Source organism: Bidens hawaiensis, unplaced genomic scaffold (assembly GCF_021521415.1).
Source record: "Bidens hawaiensis isolate Kalapana, Puna unplaced genomic scaffold, B.hawaiensis_p1.1 tig00016829_1, whole genome shotgun sequence".
NCBI classification, from domain to species: domain Eukaryota; kingdom Viridiplantae; phylum Streptophyta; class Magnoliopsida; order Asterales; family Asteraceae; genus Bidens; species Bidens hawaiensis.
This window is the reverse complement of record NW_027492551.1, coordinates 138,453-147,691: the sequence shown is the minus strand read 5'-3', so window position 1 is coordinate 147,691 and position 9,239 is coordinate 138,453. Positions and strand designations below refer to the sequence as shown.

Below are 9,239 nucleotides of genomic sequence, written 5' to 3'. Positions count from 1 at the left end.
ATCCTATGTGTCGCGATGTGGTCGCTCCCATTTTTTTGGAGTCACCAGATTTGCTAGATTTTTAAATGGAGGATTCTCATGCATTTGACCCGAATTCATGGGTATGGATCTTACCAAATCCAGATATTCCTTAAACGGGTTATAACATCTCATTAAATTAAAAATTATTCTCACCAAATTATTGATGTAAAAATCCTATAAAATAGGATATACTAAAAATTAATATCTTATTTATTTTAAAAAAGATATATATATTATTTAAATTAAAAAACCAATTTTATAGTAAAAAAAATAAACGAGTCTTGGGTCTCATCAAACCATAAGTATATTATTAACTTTCATAAATATTATTTATAATTAAAAAACCAATTTTGTAGTAAAAGAAATAACGGGTCTTGGGTCTCATCAAACCATAAGTATATTATTAACTTTCATAAATATTATTTATAATAACCAATTTCATAGTAAAAAAAATAAACGAGTCTTGGGTCTCATCAAAACCATATAGCTTTTAAACCGGGTTATAACATCTCATTTATTTGTGAAACAATTTATCATCAAACCATAAGTATATTATTAACTTTCATACAATAAAAAAAATATAAATTCAAAAAATAAATAAATATTAGAACAAACAATATAAAACAACCTCCTACGGGGGATAAAAACTAGTTATTAATATAAAGTATCAAACAAAGGTCGTTACATGTAAAATGTAAATTGCCTCAAGACATGAATTCATGATAACTATTACAAGTTAGACTTTGACTTGGTTGAAATTGCTGATAAAAATGTATAAATTAATAATATATATGTGTAGGATATACGAGTATTTAACCTTTTATTTTACAAATTCATTTGTATATTAAACAATTTGACTTTTTTTTAAACGGCAAATCATTAAAACCGATAAAACTAGCAAGAAGCTACAAAATTAGAAAAAAAAAAGTTGCATAAAATTTTTCTAATTTAGAGTTGAGGACTATTTTTATCCAAAGATATCCCAAAAACTTGGTATTTTTCCTTACATTTGAAACCCCAACAACTTTATTTACAAAGATGGCCTCGTTCTCAATTTTGAAATACACTAGCACGTTGTTTTTATGATTCCATGCAAAACCTTTTTCTCTTGTTTATCATGCCAGTTTTATGAATCTTCAAAAAATCACGAATCGTAAAAGCATATATAGAGGAGGATATTACACCACAAACTTATGAAATTCCAAACTTGAATAGCTATTTGACATGAGGTGAGCAAATGATCCGTAGTTTCCTGAACTTCACCACAAAGTCTACAATCACCCGAATCATTATGAATGTTATGGTGACATAAACCAAGCCCCGAGTCGATATCCTATCTTTCTTCACTTTCCACTGGAACACATTATTTCCTTTTTAAGGCCCAATTATTCTATTTCATAACGAACGGACCCTTATATTAATCAACACCCTTTTAATTGATGCAACAGTGAACTTATCAGAGCTCTCATCGGTCAATATTCATTCATCCTAACAATTTTGACTAAACAAATAGTTCATGTGTAATGATGACCGTTTTTATAATATGTATAATAAGTGACAGTTTTGACTAAATATGTATATAAGGGACAATTTTGACTAAATATGTATATACTGATCTGTCACACACTAGGGTAATTAAATATTTTTTTCCTATCAATTATTTTAAATAACAATAAATAAAAAATAATAGAAGTAACGTACGGAGTTAATTAATAGATATACATACACGAATTGAATGATAAACATCTCAACAAATTCAATTCACATTTTGACATGAACCTGATATTTAATCACTAGTTCCTTTTTTCTTTTCTTTTTTTGTTTTTTCATGATGGACCTCAATAATAGCATTAGAAAAAAAATCAATAAACCGCACTTAAAACAACATAACGCCCTGATTTATTCATTCATGTATCATGATGCAAGAGAATTTATATTTTGTAAATACAATAACATTAAATAAATTAGTAAACGTTGAAAATAGCATCGGCAAATATAAAATTTATAAATTCTTTACCGTACAAGCATTAAACCCAAAAAAAAACACAAAAAAGTAAACACCAAAACAGTGATAAAATAATAATAATAATGACACTCATATAACTTATAATACAAAATTATAACATATTTAAAACGACATTTATTCGGTCGGTAAAACAAATGAGTCAATGCGAATTCGGCCGGTATTGGTTAGGTTCATTGCAGTTTCGGAACTAAACACAAAAATATTTCTTCTAGTTAACATATTCAAAACACAAAAGAAAAACTTATTTAAAACAAAAATGACTATGGCTCAACATGAATCTGATCCGTATCAGTTAGGTTCGTTATAGTTTTAGAACAAAACCTAAAATGTAAATTCGTCAAACTAACGTATAAAAGAAAAAGGAAACAAAAAAAAATTTAAAGGAAAAATCTAATAAGGTATACAGAAAATGAATGTTTAAGTGGCAATGTTGACTATTCAAGTATAATCCAAGGACTGATTTAATAATTTCCTGTAACAAATTCACAAGATAAACATACAATTTTTTGTTGGTATATGCTTTTGTATCAACTAAAAGAAACCAAAGCGAAACATACAAGAAAGATTAGAAAGAGTCAATCAGTCAATGCTATAATAAAAAAATTGTCTTTGTAAGGCTATACTTTATTATAAGTTACCGGACATGATAATGAAATGAAGGATTCATATTTTATTGACTAGTTTAATGTGACATGTTTGAACTTTGACCAAAATATTCAATTTTAGGCTAGTTCTTAAAGTCTAGTTTTGACCCACATCACAATCTCATTGGCATTCAAAGGCTATGTTTTCTTTGTTCAACCTTTAACCTTTTACTTTTACTAGTACTTGTTTTCTTTCTTTTCCGTTAAAAAAATATGCTTTTTGTTTGAAACCTCACAAGACTTATTAAATTGGTAACCGATGAAATCAGGTTAATGCAGCTTGTTAGATAAGTGATTTATAAGAGGTTAAACCATTACTAGTTGGAGTAACCCCTGCGGCCCTGCATCATCCTCTACTAGTGAACTTTGTACTGGTCGGTCCAACTAAGAAAACATGGAATAAATCAGTCAATTTTGAGTGAACCCGATAATAGCGGTAGAAAACCATGATCTTGCCTTTCTTTTTTTTGTGTCTACGAACTGACTTTTGATACTGAATGAACTGTTGGAGCCGCGGTTCAACTATAAGTCTGATATCAAAACACCATGTTATACATTTCATCGTCAAAATTATCTATCGGTTGGTTTTTAAGACATCGGATTATATAAAGATATAAATATGAGATAGTGTGCAACTAGGCATTAGCGATAGTCGTTAAGAGGGATAATTATTACTCGTTTTATAATTGGTCAAAATAATAAAAACAATCTTCCGTTATTAATACAAAATTTTAACAAATAAATAAATGTACTTAAATTAAGAGAAGTTTAGATGCACAAAAGTTTGTTACTGCATTTTAAGGATCAAGATCAAAATCAAAATTGAATATTATACGCTAATATGACATTAAATTGGGAAAAATTTATGAATACGTTTTTCAGGTTTTAGGTGTCATTTCAAATAATTCCCAAAATAGGTATTATAAATTAATCGTGACGAATAGTTTATGATTGTCCACGAGTAGTTTGTATAACCAATTAAAATTTGCCACGTGTCTATAAACTAACCGTAACGACCAGTTTCACTAATAATCTACTCGTAAAGATTAAATAAGTTTAAAGCCTCGTAATCAATACCCACGAGTAAATAAGGTATCCTTTAGTCGTGACGAGCAGATTATAAAACCTTAAGAGTTGCGGGTAGTTTATCAAACTAACCATGACGATGAGTTTGAACACCAAATGCATCGAACCAGTTTGTTTATCAAAACACTAACCAGAATGGTTAGTTTGTTTGGTCAACTAGTCGTTACGAGTAGATACTGGTCAACGATTACTTTACATCCATTATACGAGTATTTTATTGGTAATTAACTCGTCTCGATAAGTTTACCTGGTAAACATTACTCATACGAGTAGTTCATGTGTAGTTAACTCGTCCTGACTAGTTTACCTTGTTTATATTCCCGATACGAGTATTTTATTAGTAATTAACTCGTTTTGATAAGTTTACCAGATTTACGTTACCCATACGAGTAATTTATTGGTAGTTAACTCGTCATGTTTAGTTTACCTTGTTTACATTCCTATACGAGTAGTTAATTAGTAACTAACTCGTCTTGGCTAGTTTAACATAACAATTTACTCGTCCCCTTACTTTATAGTCTAAACTAATCGATACAATGTTGTTTTGAAGTTCTTGGGTTTATATATATGTCATGTTCTTGTTGTTTTGAACCCGCACATCAATGGAGGAGGAAATTGATAATATTGTAGTTTGTTACGGAGGAAAGTGGGAAGAAAAAAAAGGAGCTACTGAGTATGTTCCGAATATTAACCATCAAGTGTCGACAACAGAGCCCATGATACGCGAGTGGAAAGGCGGTCCGGATCGCTAAGTCGATCGATGCAGCCCTGTCTGAAATTATTGCTAAGTTTGGATGATCACCCACACATTCTTTAAGTTTCATTAAAAACCATGTCCACGATGGACCACTTTCTGTCTTTCCAACACCGTATGCGATGGGAAAATTTTGATTGTTCCTATCCATACCGACTGCCAGAAACATTGTCCCCCTTAAAAGTCCCCTTTAGATGGGCGCCGTCGACAATAACTAGTTTAGACTATAAAGTAAGGAGACAAGTAGATTGTTATGTTAAACTAGCCAAGACGAGTTAGTTACTAATTAACTACTCGTATAGGAATGTAAACAAGGTAAACTAGACAAGACGAGTTAACTACCAATAAATTACTTGTATGGGTAATGTAAATCTGGTAAACTTATCAAAACGAGTTAATTACTAATAAAATACTCGTATCGGGAATATAAACAAGGTAAACTAGTCAGGACGAGTTAACTACATATGAACTACTCGTATGAGTAATGTTTACCAGGTAAACTTATCGAGACGAGTTAATTACCAGTAAAATACTCGTATAATGGATGTAAAGTAATTGTTGACCAGTATCTACTCGTAACGACTAGTTGACCAAACAAACTAACCATTCTGGTTAGTGTTTTGATAAACAAACCGGTTCGATGCATTTGGTGTTTAAACTCATCGTCATGGTTAGTTTGATAAACTACCTGTGACTCTTAAGGTTTTATAATCTGCTTGTCACGATTAAAGGATACCTTATTTACTCGTGGGCGTTGATTACGAGGCTTTAAACTTATTTAATCTTTACGAGTAGATTATAAGTGAAACTGGTCGTTACGGTTAGTTTATAGACATGTGGCAAATTTTAATTGGTTATACAAACTACTCGTGGACAATCATAAACTATTCGTCACGACTAGTTTATAATACCTATTTTGGGAATTTATTTGAAATGACACCTAAAACCTGAAAAACGTATTCATAAACGCCTTTTGAGAATTTTCTCCATTAAATTGCTATAAGATAGATTAAATTACAAGCATTTTGTTAAAAATTAACAAATGAGATACTGTACATTTAAATTTCTATGTGAAATTTACATCCAATAAACAAAATAAAGCAACATACAAACTAAAACACTGACACCTCGTGTCGAGACTCTTCCTTATCTAGAAATTCCTTTTTATTATGTTTCGGCTTCAGAAACCCATAAAGCTTCTTAAATTCTTTAACTGTTGGAATACTGTCCCCACGAAACGACCGTGAGCCGCTCGTTTCGTCAACCGTCCTAGCCGAACCACTATACATCAACCTCGAAGGCGGTAAGGCAGTCGGACCAACATGGTCAAGCAACAACCCCGACGGCACTCCCAGTGCCCCACCAACCGACACACTGTGCGTCAGTCTAAACGGCTCTTCCTTTTCCTTTTTATTATTACTATTATTATTATTATTATGAACCACCGTCGCTGGTTTTACATCAGTATTCGACTTCAATGCGGTAATAACGGTTTTAATAGCTCGGGTGGGGGACCCACGGTTAAACATCATGATCTCGCCAATTTCCGCGGGGCTCAAACTCGCGCCGGATTGGAAAACCTCTTCGACTTGCGGGAAAAGCTTGTGTTCTTTCACCCCTAAATGACTATTCGCTAATGTTTTGAAGGCGGGAAAATCACATAACGGAAACTGCACGTGGACGTCAATTCTACCAGGCCTTAGAACCGTCGGATCAACTAGATCTTTATTACTAACCGTAAACACCATCACGCGTTCTTCACCGGAGGCAGTTACAATTCCGTCCATAAAGTTCAATATTCCGGTCAAACTCACGGCGGTTGACTTCTCCGTCAAATACCGGTCCAAATCCTCAATAACGATAACCGATCTACGCGTCGTTTGCAACAGAATCAGCTTCAGATCTGAATCGTTAACGACTTTTGATAAATCGATATCGTAGATATCGTATCGTAAAAACTTCACCATTCCGGCGATGAAGCTTGATTTTCCGGTACCGGACGGACCGTACAGTAAGTAACTCCGTTTCCAGACACGTCCGAGCCGGTGATAATACTGTTCGGACTTCAAAAACGATTCTAAATCCGATTTCATCTTACTTTTCAGATCCGAGTCCAGTACCGACGTGTCAATCGTTGCCGGATGACTAAACGGAACGGATATCCACCGTCCGTTGACCGGTTCACTCACCGCGTTGATATATAACCTAATCTCCTTCGTTTTCTGCTCAATTTCGTCCGTAACGTTATGAATATGTTGAAGATATGAAGAGATGATTCTACGCTTCTCCTTACGTCGAATCGTTAACACTAAGCAGTCGTTATCGAACTTCCAGAAGATTCGTGAACCGAGGTACGTATCGGTAAACTTTGCGGTCGTAGCTGAGTCGATTATTAGGTTAATTTCGTTAGGTTTGTTGTTACCGGCTAATAGGTTAACGAAATCGGAGTCTTCAGCTGACGGTAGTGAGTTGAGATAGGTTATGACTTTCCGGTAGACTTGATTTTCCTGCATTTGCTGGTTGAATTTAGGGATTTTGTAAGTCTGGTGCCGGTGAAAACATTCTTCTAATTCTCTCCACTTGTTTTGTAATATGTGTCCTACTGCTGTTGTTGATAGTACTCTAGAGATTAACCAGAAAGTGATGATTATTGTCACAAACACAACTAAAGTTGTAAGAATCATGTTTAGCAATAGATAACACGGTGATGAGTGATCGTTCGGAGTATTGTAATTTTGCCGTAAGTATACAATAAGACAATGATGATATCGATAAGATAACACCGCTAAAAGCACCCACAACGGTGAACTTTTCCACTCGCTCTGGTCCTACCTGGAGCACAAGTGGAAGAGAGAGAGAGGTATGGTAGAGCGGATGTAGGTGGAGTTCGGTTGTAAGTGGAGGAAGGAGAGAGAAAATAAGGGAAATGGAAATTACGAGAGAGAGGTGAGGGTTGTGCTGAGTTGGCTCGTCTGACGTTGTTGGTGCTCTAATCGATATCACAGTGATGATTGAGAACACACAGAGAGGTGGTGATTGTATTGAACTGGCTCGTCTGATGTTGCTGGTGCTCTAATCAAATAATACGGTGATAATTAAGATTTAAGAACACAATAATATTGATTTGAAGAGTTGAGTATGGAGAGAGAGATGCTTGGGGATATACTTTTAGGATTGAATTTATAGGATTATGAATATATGATGTAGGTTTGAAGGTTTGAGTGAGTCAAGAAAAAGACATGATTATAAAATTAGTTAAACATGTGAAGGAGCTAGAGGAGTCAAAAATGGAGGGTGTGAGGAAGAGAATGAAGATGCTGGTGGAATATTTGATTGGTCTATAAACGTGTGCTTGTGTCACGTTTGTACTAATTAGTAGTTTGTTTGTACTCAATTTAACTAACCTATACGTGTCTAACATTAATATTTTATGATAATGATATTATAGTTTAGGAATTAGGAATGGGAAAGGTATAATTATAACCAGTCGAGGGAAACAAGGATCAAAAACCCTAGCTGAAAGTTAAAAATATATAATTTGAGGACTTCTAGGATGTTGTCCTTAGCCTTGGAAGCTATTGGGATGCACAAGTGGCCATCTTTCATGTGAAAAGTGAATTATTATAAAATAAGGGAGCAGTTAAGTATTAAACATTTATAATTTATAAACCAATTACACAAATAAGTAGGTAATCATAATATCATATATAGTAATATAATATTTATTATGCATAACATATCAATTTGCTAAACTTAACCGGTCGAGTTAGATTTCAGTTATTTATATATATTTTTCTACCAAAATCTTATTTACATATATGACTTTTTGAAACAAATTGACAAGTGGTATATTGAACTTTATTAGAGTCCGAATGGTTTGATAAAATTAGTTGTATAATGAAATTGTCCATATAAATTAAAGGATTATGTAACTTGTAAAAATGTCAAATTAATTAAAATATGAATTGTCCTAATCAAACAAACACAATTGTAAATATAATAATCCGAATACTAACTTATTCTCTAACATTAATAATTTGAAACCACTAAATTGGTTCAATAAATTTTGTTTAATTTCCTCAAAACATAGAAAATAAAGGTAGTATAATACCAGTAAGTCTTGCTACAGAAGAGTTAATAGTTAATAAACGATACCAACTCGAGGTTCAAAATATTTAAGATGAGCACTCAAAAGTTAAACGAGTTAAACCTAAAATTTAGACGAGCTCAGTTTGGCTTGACTTGTTTATAGACTATACGTACAGCCCAGTGTGTCATTATAACTGTATAGCATTATTACTGTTGACTGTGTATTTTATCAATATTGTTTTTTCCTTTCTTATTATGAAGCGTGAATTCATGATTAAAGCTAGCGAATGATATGTAAACAAGTCTTTTGATAAAATGGATATAGTCCTTTGAGTGGCCTTGACATGCATGTAGTTGGTGCGTTAAGGATGTGTGGATTGCATCTTTTTTAGAATAGTAATGTGACGTTAATTTTTCGAATTATATAGCTAATTGTAGTTAGCACTACACAAACAGCTCATGACAAGAAGCTGGCTTGAAATTGATTCGGTTTGTAAATGTTACATATACAATTTAATACACCTTCCAACCTTCAACATTATACCTAAAACAAAAAACAGTTTGCTTAGAAAAACTAATTTTTTTTATGCACTAGTATTGGTATATAAATTAACACTTT

The 9,239-nt window shown here is 32.9% G+C and overlaps 1 pseudogene; it reads right to left on the bottom strand.

Annotated features, from left to right (window-relative positions):
- Positions 1-5,591: 5,591 nt before the first annotated feature.
- On the bottom strand, positions 5,592-7,257 carry LOC143552224 (AAA-ATPase At2g46620 pseudogene; annotated as a pseudogene).
- Positions 7,258-9,239: the final 1,982 nt, after the last annotated feature.